The sequence below is a fragment of the Notechis scutatus genome, chromosome 2 (assembly GCF_049901735.1).
Source record: "Notechis scutatus isolate UNSWTSFEM ecotype Mainland chromosome 2, rNotScu1.2, whole genome shotgun sequence".
Lineage (NCBI taxonomy): Eukaryota > Metazoa > Chordata > Lepidosauria > Squamata > Elapidae > Notechis > Notechis scutatus.
Genome location: NC_142010.1, coordinates 133,219,755 through 133,232,966, shown reverse-complemented (window position 1 = coordinate 133,232,966; position 13,212 = coordinate 133,219,755). Strand labels below are relative to the sequence as shown.

Genomic DNA, 13,212 nt, shown 5'->3' with positions numbered 1-13,212 from the left:
CGGAGTATGCCTATATTTTAAAGCATTCTAAAGTTTGACAAATCTCATCTTAGGAACATTCTCATACCTCCTGGCACTTTCCAGTGGAGTGACATTGCCTTTATATGGAAACTTATTGGTTGTTTTGAAAGCCATTTTTTGTTGTGAGACTGGTATATTCTGTACCTTACTGTGTTTTCTTTAGAGCTGGCATATGATGTGTAAGCTGACAATTTCCTGAACAAATATTTCTGCCTCTATTGCTTTGAGTTGGCCTCGCATGCTCCGGTCATCCAAATAATGGCGTAAACCCATACATGATCACTCTACCATGTCTATCTATCTATCTATCTATCTATCTATCTATCTATCTATCTATCTATCTATCTATCTATCATCTATCTCTCTCTATATATATATGTGTGTGTGTGTGTGTGTGTGTGTGTACACACACACACACACATATATGTATGGTATTCAGCTTTGTTCGGGTATTTTCCCACGTCATTGTAGTTGTGCTTTTAAAGTTGTAGCAACGTTTTGGCAGAATCTCATCTGCCATCATCAGGCTTCTGTATTGTGTTCGTCTGGGCTGAGGTATTGGCTGATAGACACACAGCCAGTACCTCAGCCAGACATGTTCTTACGAAAAAGCCAGCCAATCTGCAAACAGCAACTCCATCAACCAATCAAGAAATGACAACACAGCCAACCTCCCCACCAGTATTTATAGAGAGACGGCAGCTCCGATCACGCTTTGCTCGCACAAGCACGAAGCCGAAAGTACCAGCCTGAAGATGGCAAGTGGGACCTCATCTAAACGTTGCCAAGATACTCTCAATCTTACACGGGAAAAGACCCGAACACGCCAAGACCTGCATATTATGTGTGTGTCTGTGTGTGTGTGTGTGTGTGTGTGTGTGTGTGTGTGACAATATACTATTAATGTACTGATTATGTGGGTGATTAAAATGTTTATACCTAATAAATTAACATATTTTACTATAAAAACATTGTTTTACAGACTGTTCTGGGATTCAGAAAATTTAGTAGCATATTTGAGACTAACAATTTCATTTACAGCAGATGTTTTCATGAGGTACAGCTTATTTCATGCATGGAGTAGCTTGAATGAACTCGATTTTTTCCCCAAATTGATAACTTTTATCAACATATGAGGAAAAGATTTAGGGCTTAATCTCCAAGTGATGCTTAAAGTACTCCAAACCACCACCACCTGCATTAGATGTCTCATGATATGATTAAAGGGCACTTTAGGAAATAAGGCAATCACTAATAGGGTTGATCGGTAAGGTTCAGAGCCCCAGTTTCAAAGTCTTTCTTCATTGTGAAACTTATTGGGAACCCTGAGCCAATTACTAACCACCAAAGAAACGTACAGAAATACCTATCCAATGCTCTATTAAGCCATAAAATATGTACATATATGCTGAAAACCAAGCTAAATGCAAATTATTTAATAATAAATTAAATACCCCATGATTTGTTGGCTGTACAGTAAGTATACAGGCTACCGAATTGTATATACTTCTTTGTGGCTTAACATGTTTCCTGAAACCAACTCTTGTGGTCATTAAACAATGTGTCACCTAAATGTATGGCACCCTTAACCCACAACTGACACAAAATGAAGGTTTTGCTCAATAAACAAAGCATAAGCAAACCACAGTGTGACAACGTGATGGTTTGATTCATAGAAGAAAGATATAACATGGTTTTAATTTAATCTTGTAGTTTTCAACCATATTTATGCTTTAAAATGTTGTGCTAGGGTAGCTATAAAGCTGCCTGCCACAAGGATTAAAAAAGGGAGAGAAAATTGTAAATCCGCTTGGAGGAATAAAAATATGATGTAATAAAATAAATAATGCAGGCCTTGTCTTCAGGCAATTGATGAGATGTCTGTTTTTTCCTGTCCTTACCTTCCCCAGGGATTCCAAGAAAAAAATTACAGAGAGGGAGAAGGGGGAGAATTCATTTTTGACTTCTTGCTGTAGGCATTCCTGTGTAGGAACTTGTAATCAACCAGCATTGCTTTAGCAAATGAGTCCCAGGAAGTAGCTCCAGTTTCAGACACGGATGCTGAAGTCCAACAAGAGCAAGACACTGTACACAGGAAGTTCAGAAACTGGTTCTTCCACTCTGCTTAGTGAGGAAAATGGCCCAACTGTAGAAACCCTGGAAGAAGTCCTATCCCCCTGGGTGGGGACTGGCAGAAGGAATAGACTGTCTATTCTCCGACATAACAGGAACAGAAAAATGTGCCAATTATAGAGAATGTGCATTTGCAAATATAGGAGACCTAGTGAAGCATATTGAAAACAAAATGAGCTATTCAAACTCTCTTCAAGAAACCGAAGCTGTTGCTTCTACTGAGAGTCCACTGAATGGAGATAAGGCAAAAACTAGGCTGTAGAATGTAAGAATTTTCACCCCATTCAAGTGGCTAACAAGGAAAGGGTCGACTATTCATATAAGAAGTCTGAAACGTGCAACATACAGATGGGTTTTTATGTAACATTTAGAACAGAAAGTTTTTGTTTGTAATTTAAGCCCTTTGTACTGCATTCTGTAACAGTTCTTAGAATCCGCACTCCTCTAAACAAAATTATATTGTTTAAAGTATAAAGTACGTTTTAGTTTCATCAATCCTTTAAATTTTGGTGGGGTTACTTCCTTTGCTGTTTCTTAATCTGCTTAACTATATCTTGCATCATTGTTAGTTATTTCCATTTGTACACTACCCTTAATAATCATATAATAATACACTAAAATTGTTCAGCATCTTCATTTGATCGTGGGCAGGCATAAAGAGTGCAAAGGAAATGCTATCCTCTGAACTGGGGGCAATACCTGCAACTGTGTATACATACATCTAACTGTGTAAGATGATCTCTGTCTCTGGAAGATTCAAATTCTATTTCAAAGTAAGTTGTGTCACAACATAACCCATTCAATTTGCAAGCCTTTCCTGATGTACTGGAAACCTAATCCACTTTTCCTTTATTTTGTCTTCCCGAATGGCAGATTGCAGATTGCTTTCAGGAGCATGAAATGTGAGCTGCCGCGCAGGATGCATGGCAAACACTTAGTCTCTCCAATGAAACAGAAAAACAGAAGAAAAGCACTCTGGAATGCAGATCCGACTCCATAAGCAGTCACAAGAGAAGAAATAAAATTGGCATCCTAAAGTTGCAGAGGTGGTGGGATTTTGGAGTATCTGCTAAATAGTAACAGTAACAGATTTGTAATTTATGTGTGTGACTGAGGGGGCCATTTGCAAAATACATCAGGTATAAAGTCTCTATTGGTAGGATTACTACTACTTCGCAAGATATAAAGCACCTCTCATCTTTGAACTGAGGTAGGAGAACTTGGAAAGATACAGCAGGCAAGAAATGTCTTTCAAAGAGGGTATAGGTGCACTCTGAATGCTTCCATAAGAACACATTTTTTCCTAAGTTTGGGTGGTAACTCTGCATTTCCCACAGCAATATGGTTTTGAGTTAAGGATGTCCACACAGCATGCAACAAATTATCACATACTCTCATTTCCTCCTCAATTCAGATACACATTTTCCAGGAATCCTGAGGCTACCAGGTAAGCCAAGAAAAGAGGTGGCTTCTTTAAAGCAATGACAACTTCTAGAATAAGTGTGCCCACAACCTTTCCAAAGGACTTTTTGCTTTAGATCCGAATAGCTGCACATGTTGTTCTAAAACAAAGCTGAGCAGATCCCAGGAAGTGTTTGTTTACCAGCACTCCCTTGGTCCCTCTTGCCTTACCTGCTATTAAGAGGGCTATTTCATATACACTTTATAAAGGTGAAGTGTCAAAGTCACACATTAACTCAATATTTAAAGCACAAATTTCTTCCTTTCAATGTTAATTTATAGGGCTGAGCATGCTTCAGAATGATTCACAAAAAATACTTCAGTCCTTATGTAAGTATAGCTATTAATTAAGCCAGCCTGCCTTTTTTCTGGCTTCCATAGGAATCTGAAAGAAAGCTACCCTTGCTTTAGGGAATCCGTTGGGTCAATTGTACGGGTTAATGATGCAGTACTTTTCTGCAAGGTCACAAAGAAGCCTGGAAAAAAACAAACAGGTTGCTTTACAACTTGAAGACAGGTATTATCATTCACACAACGGCTGGAGCATTTCTTCCAAATAATTTTTGAATCTTGCACAGCCCTACTGATTTATGCATCCTTCTGATTTTAAACACCTTTTGCTACAGAGTACCACCGCAAATGCAAAATTTTAATAGTTAAGAGCAATGTAGATGCCAACACGAGAACTGATTGTTTTTAAATATGGATTTCTGTGGGACATATTTCAATTATTGTCTTTCAGCTTTAGGTTTTATTTTTATACCATGTTCTGCACATACCACCCAGGGTTTCATATCAAATTCTATGGTGGCCAGCAAAATCAAAAATTACCAGTACCTACTGAAATATTACCCAGGAATGCCACCTCCTTCCTTAACTAACATAAATCTGCACCAAAATAATTCACATGTTGATTATAAGGAAAAAATATGTATCCACAAGGACAACACTTTTAGTAAAGGCATCGAAATTGTGTAAACTTTCAATGGTGCCAAAGTTCTTGTACCTTTTCATCAAACAAGTTACTGAAAGGCAAGAATGAAGGAAGGTACAGTAGTGATTAATTTTTGACGAAAATGTGCATTTTCAGAGATGTTGAAAGGCTGTTCCCCAGAGCCATTTCCATTCCACTAAGCTTAAAAAGGAAGAACCCTGGTAATTGTCAGGGACAGTGGCAAGCTGTTTCTCTCTTTAATTTTAGAAAACTAATGGGTAGAAATATAACATTAAAAATAGTTTATCAGGTAGAGCGAGGATAGAAAGTCAAAGAGCTGTTTCTGCCAATGGGAAACTGCTCTCCTCAAAGATCTAGTGCTGATGCTCCAAACCAGGTTCACACCAATTTCATTTGAATCACAGCAGCAGCTAATTTATAGATGTAGGCTTTCCTGGCCAACATCAAAATGATATTCCAATGTTTTGCCAGCAACTGTGGCTGGCTTCTTCAGAGCTGAAATTGATCTGCTCTCTAGAACGCTTCTTGGCAGCTCACTTTCACCTCTGAAGATGCCAACCACAGCTGTTGGCATAACATCAAGTTATCAGATAATTAAGCCAGACTATTTGTTTGGAAACTCATCAGCATCGGAAAGAATCTAAGCTGTTCTGCTGTTACCGAAAACGAAGATGTAATGTCTTAAAAGAGCCATTACAGCCAATCGAAGAGCACATGATTGCTACAGGTGGAGCAGCTATAGTAAGGGTAATACGCATGTTTCCTGTGCAGGAGTAGACCTTCCCACCTTTTCATAAACATAGAGCTGATGAGGCTTCAAAGTCATAATTGTTCCTACAGAACAGTATTTGCAAATGCAAACTAAATGAGTGGCTCTCCATCTCAAACTCTTATCAAGGCACTCCCAGGATTGGTTCAGGACATTAAGTGTTTTGTGTAGTTAATGTTTACATGGGAACATTCATCCGTAAAGCAAACATCTAACTAAGTTGGTTGTACCTTTCACCACTGAAACTGAAACTTCAGAATGGGTAGGTTTTATGATCCCAATGTAATTTTTAGAAATCCTGATGGAAAACATGACAAGGCAGTGGTTCAAAATTTGGGTTTCTTTCTTGAAATCAAGCACAGAAAGTTTTAAGCAACTGATTGCCAGTGTCCTCAGAACTAAACACAAAAGTGAATAGCATGTTTTACTGAAATGCTGTTAGAATAGTCACCAAATTTTGTCACTTCACTGAATCTAAGCTATTTTAACCAGCTTCTATGGCAAAATGCACTCTTATTAAAACAGTTAAGAAAACAAGATAATAAAGAAAGCAGCTCTGCATGAAATTTGGCAAGTTAAGTAGCCAATCCTCCCTCTCTCTGAGCCAAGTCCAGTTTTCTCTGTAAAATCATATGCCTGGCAAAAGCTCTTTGCTATTTATTTTAACAAGATTTCCTCTACAACATCTAAGCCTAAAGAACCAAGTACAGTACAATGTGTCTATCCGGCCCCAATAGTGCACTGTACAAACACCCTTTTCATGCATGCTTGTACTTTTGTCTAAAGAACAAAGATTTTAATCTGCATGACAAGAATCATTAGTTATTCTATAATCTATATATATCTAAAAGCGAAATACCACTCACGCATCATCACAAAATCTCCAGAACCGTAAAGCCTACAAACTTGAAATTTGGCACGTATGTTCCTCTTGGCTTCTAGGTGCTTGCTAAGAAAAGATTTTTCAAAATGACCATCAGAGCATTAGTATTTCGTACATTATTATTAACACGCTCTGATGCTAAGTTCTACTCCCCCTCCCCGCCTGAAAAGAAATCTGTTCCACATGCCAGTTGCCAAATACAAGCAAAACACAAGCAGAGGAGTTTCACTTTCAGTTTTCATGTCAGAGCACCAAGCAGCTTTAGTACAGAACAGTTGAGCTAAGCCACGCCCAGGCTCCTTGCTGTCTCCTTCTTGCTCACAGAGCAAATACTGTTTCAGTTTCCAAACAGCCCTCAACTCTCACACACTTTCAGGACACTAGCCAGATGAATACCGAAGGATGCTGGTAGGCAGAGGCAGAATTTTTTCCCCTTATTTTCCTCCCCAAAAGCTAAGGTGCGTCTTATACTCCGGAGCATCTTGCCCAATCACACAGTTTCGTAGCAAAGCACAGGTATCCTGCTAGTGTGTTAACAGATATTACATCAGATCTGTTGTGTTATAGACTGCAAGAATCCAACCATTTACATGAAATTTAGTAACATACATTATATAACTATAATTCCAAAATAGTTATGAAAGCATGAGGCCAGAGACACCAAGAGTGTACAGATGTAACAACAGGCACATCCATTGCACAGATAGCTATGCTGGATCAGATCACAGGATCAAGTTCTACAACCACTTTCTATAAAATTCAATCCAACCAGGGGTTAACCTATTGCTAAACCCTCAGTACAGTAAGAGGATAAAAGCGCTACGTCCAGGCAATACCCTTTAATAATTTTGAAATGTATAAATTTCATTAATGTATTCATCAAATTTGTATGGCCGCCAATACTAAAAGTGACACTGGGAAATGTACAACTATCAGATAAAAATTAAAGTGTACCATGGCCAAAATGCAGCCTGGTTAGGAAGGATATGATATAATGAGTACATCAAAAGATTTCTCTCAGATTCTGCTGTTGTTTCAATGATTAAAGATTTACTGATTGACCTTTCTCTTTAAGACTACAACTTGTTGCTTTTGTAGGGTTTGCTAAGTAAATATGCAGACAGAGAATTTTAAAGTACAATTATTCTTCCTTAGAAGACCTCAGATCAATCAAATCAAACTTTTGTGGCTAAAGATGTGCAAGATGCAAATAATTAAAAATCATAAGAGATTACATTAGAATAAAGAAATCATATCAAAAACTAAAAACATAGAAACAATTATTTTAAAAATCTAATAAGGACTAAAAACAGGGATAGGAGTAAAAAAGCATGACAAACTAAATCTATCACAATAGAAATCACTTTAAAATAAACTAGATGCTTATTAAAACTGGCTTATCACCTTCTGACATATTTTAAGTACTGCTGGCAGAACCTGGCAATATTGTATGTTGTAGCAAGGTTGGTATCTGAAAGCACAGAGAGGTGTAAAAGAAACCCTGTTATGGTTATGGAGAACTCTGTTAGCTCCTGAAAGAGATAACGAAACTGTCATGTTACTCTTCTTCAAAGTTATTCATTCCTGGATAAGAGAGGAACTTATACAGAATATTCCAAGGGATCCGCATATAGACGGAGGTTGTATAACTTGCTTCGTGGTGCAACCGGAACAATCTGGAACTGAACATACTCAAAACCGTAGAAATGGTGGTAGACTTTAGAAGAAACCCTCCCATACTACCACCTCTTGCAATACTAGACAACAAAGTATCAACAGTAGAGACCTTCAAATTTCTAGGTTCTATCATATCACAAGACCTAAAATGGACACCTAACATCAAAAATGTCATCAAAAAAGCACAACTAAGAATATTCTTTCTGTGCCAACTCAGAAAGCTCAAACAGCGCAAGGAGCTGCTGATTCAATTCTACAGAGGAATTATTGAGTCTGTCATCTGCACCTCTACAACTGTCTGGTTTGGTTCTACAACCCAACAAGACAGACACAGACTTCAAAGAATACTAAATCTATAGTCAGAATGAAAAAAAAAAACCTCTGTGTGTGTGTGTGTGTGTGTGTGTGTGTGTGTATTTTCATTGTACAAATTTCATCTTGTGCTCTAGAATGAAGATAAATTAAGGAAGACTTTGAAACAAGAAAGAATATGAACAATGAAATGTTATGCAGCAATTATATAAAACAACTTTAGTGAAGAGTCACAATGATAAAATGTAGCAGACAAGAATTCAATAGCTTTAAGTTCTACTCTTTATTCAAGACCACATAAATAAAAATAATTAAAACTTTTTAACAAGTGATAGTTAAAAGTTACATCACTCATCTTGTAATTAATCATTACTCATTAAATGAATTATGAACTATTGTAATTGGCATATTAATAAAATATTGAGCCTGGATATGCCAACTACAGTAGATCATAGTTCATTTAATCATAAAATACTGAATAAATCATGAATGAGTCCATATACAGTACTTACAGTCTATGCTTTATGAACCACCACCATAATATGTTGACATAAAACATTAAGCCAAAATCAATCAGTTTTGAAATAAAACAGAACATGCATTACTATAATAATGGCTTCAGAATCATTTTTAATTTATTACCATCTCTTTCTTAGCTATTTTTTTCTCAACATCCACTTTTCTTATCTCTTAAGGAACTATTTTCAGGAATATTTTATTGAAATACATATAAATGACTAAAATACTGTACAAATCTAACAATAAGAGGTTAACTGGCAGCTTACAAAGCTATATTCCCATAATATATTTCCCTCAGAAATTCACTCAGGGTGCCTAGTAAAGGTCTTTTCCTGAATGCTTTCCTTTTCTTACCATAAAATCTTTATAGAAGTCCAGGCTTTTGTGAGTTAAACTGAAAATGTACCAAGTCTTCCAATAATTTTAAAGGCCATTCATTCCCTAGGATATCCAACTCAAATATAAAATTCTATCACAGTATATTAACATTCTAAGAGATCTTGATGAACTGAAGTATTCCATCATAAATTATGCAATGATGACCACAACTCTATCAAAAATCACTTCTTAAAAAGAGTAAAATGTCTTTTTTAGTAAAAATAGTAAAAGTATGACAGTTTAAAGATCAATTCAATAGCTATGAAAAATATATTTTTAAGGTACTAGATAAAAAAAAGAAAATTCACCCAAAATAGCTACCTGGTATATCGGAATGGTCAATTAAAAGTGATACACCAAATGGCCTAATACTATAACTATGGCTTACTAACTGTCTGCTTTAATTCATCTATGATTACTCCAGGGCAATCATTCCAAAAGGAAAAACAAGGTGGTGAAAACCAACATCAGACTTGCCCTTACACAAAAACAATTCTCAACTAGTACATACTTGGTATGTTTTTTTTTAAACCTAGACTTTAAAAAAACTATACTACCAGACCACTTCAGTGGTACACCTAATAAAGTTAGCGTAATTTAAACCAGTCTTTTTAAATCCAGTGCCCTGTCGATTTATTAGGCTTCTTTTTCCCAGCATTCCACACGTACCTTGGAAATGCTAGTTATAAATGCCCAACTCTCCCAGAAAGTCCAAGGTTTAGGAAACTGAGATATAAGCCATGTAGCACTTTTTATGACTTCCTCCTTCCTGAGACTGTTTCTAGTGGCTGTGCAGTACACAATAATACATGTGTTTCTCCAAAATATCCTATTCCAGATAATAGAACATTTAATGGAACTAAATCAAAAGAGAGTTAAAAGACATTTACTATTAAAATTTTGGCAAAACAGCTGATAACAAATCACTAATGAATCTGCAGATTCATGTTTGGATACAAGGAGGTCATTTAACACCCTTAATAAAAGAGTTTCTTGTTTTCAGCAGCAATATTTATGGCATAAATTAGAGACATCTGCAATAGTACAATTACCTGCTTCTGCCACTAATAGGCTTAAATCCTTTCCTAACTAGAGATAATTTTGGTGATTGGTCCATAAACTTGTTTTCTGGACAGGTTGCTTTCACAACAATTTTAAAATGATTATGATATGGAGCTCAAGTTGACATTTCTTGCTAAGCAATGAGATAGTTTTTAGGTCACAGATTTTAAGGTCACAGGTAGCCCTCTGTATTTTGACTATCAATTAACAAGTAGCTCACCATTTTGAATTCAGGCATCATGACTTATAAAACCAGTTCATGGTTTAGAGCTTAGGACATGCGGTACAATTTATAGTTATTAAAAGCATGTTAACCAACTATGGTTTAATGTAATATATGAAGAAAATGACATACATTGCAACTACAGTAGTGTGGGTCACATATTGTGCTAGTTACAAGGTATAGTCTATAAAGTACAAAAGGTAACTTTGTACTATATACTAAGCAAGATCCAAAGTGTTTTCTTTGGATCTTGCTTAGTATATAGTACAAAGCTACATTTTGTACTTTACAGACTATGCTTTGCAACTTGCACAATATGTGACCCACACTACTGCAGTATGTTTACAAACAATGGTTAATGTAAACCATAAATTAGCATTGTGCGATCAAGATATAATGAAGGAAACATCAGTTTCTAACTAACAAAGAAAAAAGCTTATGTAACAGACAATTTTGAAATTTGGAATAATAAATCTCAGGTTTGGAACATTAAACTCAATTGACCAAAGGGTGGGTGGAGAAGGATTACCCAGAGTTTGTGGAAAAATCCATAGTAGCCCGATTCAAACATAATTCTTAATTGTTCGGTTTACCCATCATGTAATCAGAGCAAAGCATATTATAGCTTCATGTGAAGTGTGAATGCAAACTAGAACACTCTTACCGAAGTATACTGTAACTTTTTCCACAACCAATACTTAGGTTAGTGTATGTATTTGTATTAATACAATGTGTATTAATGTAAATATTATGATTGAAGATTTTAAGGTCACAGGTAGCCCTCTGTATTTTGACTATCAATTAACAATTATTCTGCATATTTTTCCTTTATGAACAACAACAAAAAATCCATTCCAGGTATTAGCAATTCCTGCATTTGTAGCCTAGAGAGTATTCCAATGTTCAGGGAGAAAGGTGAGTCAAGGACATAACTCAGTCAGAAGAAATTTTTAGATTTTAAAGGTACACCTTGAGCCTTAACAAGCCATAGACAGACCTCCAAACAGTTCTTTTTATATACCCTTTTCTCAGCTCCCTTTGGTTAAGAATTAGTCAATCCTGGAATAAGCAGGATTTACACCTTTAACCAATACTACAATTTTTCAAACATCATGGTAATTTTTATTAGATTGCATTTTACAGTTTTAATGTAGTTGGGCTGCCTTAACAAATCCAATAAATAAAAACAAACAATATTGGGCTGAAGAAAGATTTTTACTAAGTTGTTTCCCTTGCAAGTATCTACAAAGTCCCTTCCAACTCTGATTATCTGTAAAGAATATTATATTGATGGTATATAGAAAGTAGAACTTTTTATTACTATCAGCTAAAGAGAGAAACAATCATCACTTCACTAAGGGCAGCACTAGAAGCAATAGGTCAACAACCTTGCACCCTATTAAGCCTACATAACAGATACTACAGACATTTCTTGGGCAATTTTTCTCAGTAGAATATCCTTGTACAATATCCTTGCAATTGTATTGGGGCAAGTCCTCCTATGGATCACAGCCAGCATACTTGGTAATATGGAAGACAATGCCAACACATCTGGAGAGCAATAAGTTGGGGAAAGTTGCCCTAATGTCCAGATTACTTGAGATTCTAATGAATTCTGGGGGAAAAATGCTGAAAGACATCCAGATAAGTTGCCTTTCATAAAATTAAGTAACCGCTTGTCCCAACAGATTCAAGCTCTTAAAGACTCAAAACACGATATAGACATTTGCAGCATATTGAGCACCAAATAGTTTAATACTGAGAAAATGAACTACATCTAGTGTTCTCAAACTGCTAAGCAAAGGCAAGATCAACTGTGTACACAATATGGAAAGAGTGGCAAACCCATTATTACTGCCTCCACCTAAAGTTTTTCAGTATAAAAATGTCTAGGAAATTATAAAGAGTTAACGGGGGGGGGAAAAGTCTAGTTCCTTACAACATAAAAACCAGAAAAGTAATGTTGTAGGCCAGAAATACGACCCACACAGAGAGTAAGATATATCTGCCTTCAAACTGAGCTTCCGGGCCCCTTGCTGTTTAATCTGCTGAACTCCTATTACTTACCTATTTGTTTATTCAAAGCATTTGAACAGCAAGAGAACACCAATAGGCAGTTCGTTGCAGACAACTAGGTCCGTTCAACAAACTACTTTCTTTTAACAGTCTCCCACAAAGCCCCCTCTCCGCCCCCGAATTAAAACATTCAAGCCTTTAATAGTTGCTCAGCTCTTTCTTCTCCCATCCAAAGGACGGGAGGGATAAAAGGAAGGAGAGTGCTTGGCATTTCACTATTAATTAATGTAACTATTGCAGAGACGGATAGTAACTACGGGAGAACAGCTTCCCATTCCTTAGAACGGATATACGGTATCATACACATCATACGCATAGAGGCACCTTAATCCTAGTGATACGAATTACATTTGTGCAAAAGCAAGATTACAGCGTCTCAGTGAAATAAAATGTGCGTCACAAATGCCAGCAAGATAAGCCAAACATAATTTCTTTCCAGCTACCTCGGCTTCTCAACGGCGGCGGCCGCTCCCCAAACCTCTTAGCTGCGCACACCTGCTGCTTCTGCTGCGGCAATTGGTACCTCCGGCGCCAAGAAAAGAAGAGAGATAACCACGCCCACCCGGAATCTGAGCCGCCTATGCTCGCCTTTTGGCCCCGCCCCGTCATTTTCTAAACCTGAACGCTTTTAATTCTTTAGCGCATGCTCGACTTGTGGTTTTTTCTCTCACTCTAATGCGTTCTATTTCAATAAAAGAGAAAGCAACAAAAAGATGCAGTATTCCCATCTTTGAATGGGGATC

General features: G+C 36.7%; 1 protein-coding gene across 4 annotated transcripts in view; it reads right to left on the bottom strand.

Moving 5' to 3' along the window:
* LIMA1 (LIM domain and actin binding 1) overlaps nucleotides 1–12,980 on the bottom strand; it is a 64,082-nt gene extending 51,102 nt beyond the window's left edge. For all 4 annotated transcript variants that reach the window (XM_026679978.2, XM_026679979.2, XM_026679980.2 and 1 more), the window contains exon 1: nucleotides 12,913–12,980. The gene's annotated coding sequence lies outside the window, so the exon portion shown is untranslated. The remainder of the gene's footprint in view (nucleotides 1–12,912) is intronic.
* Nucleotides 12,981–13,212: the final 232 nt, after the last annotated feature.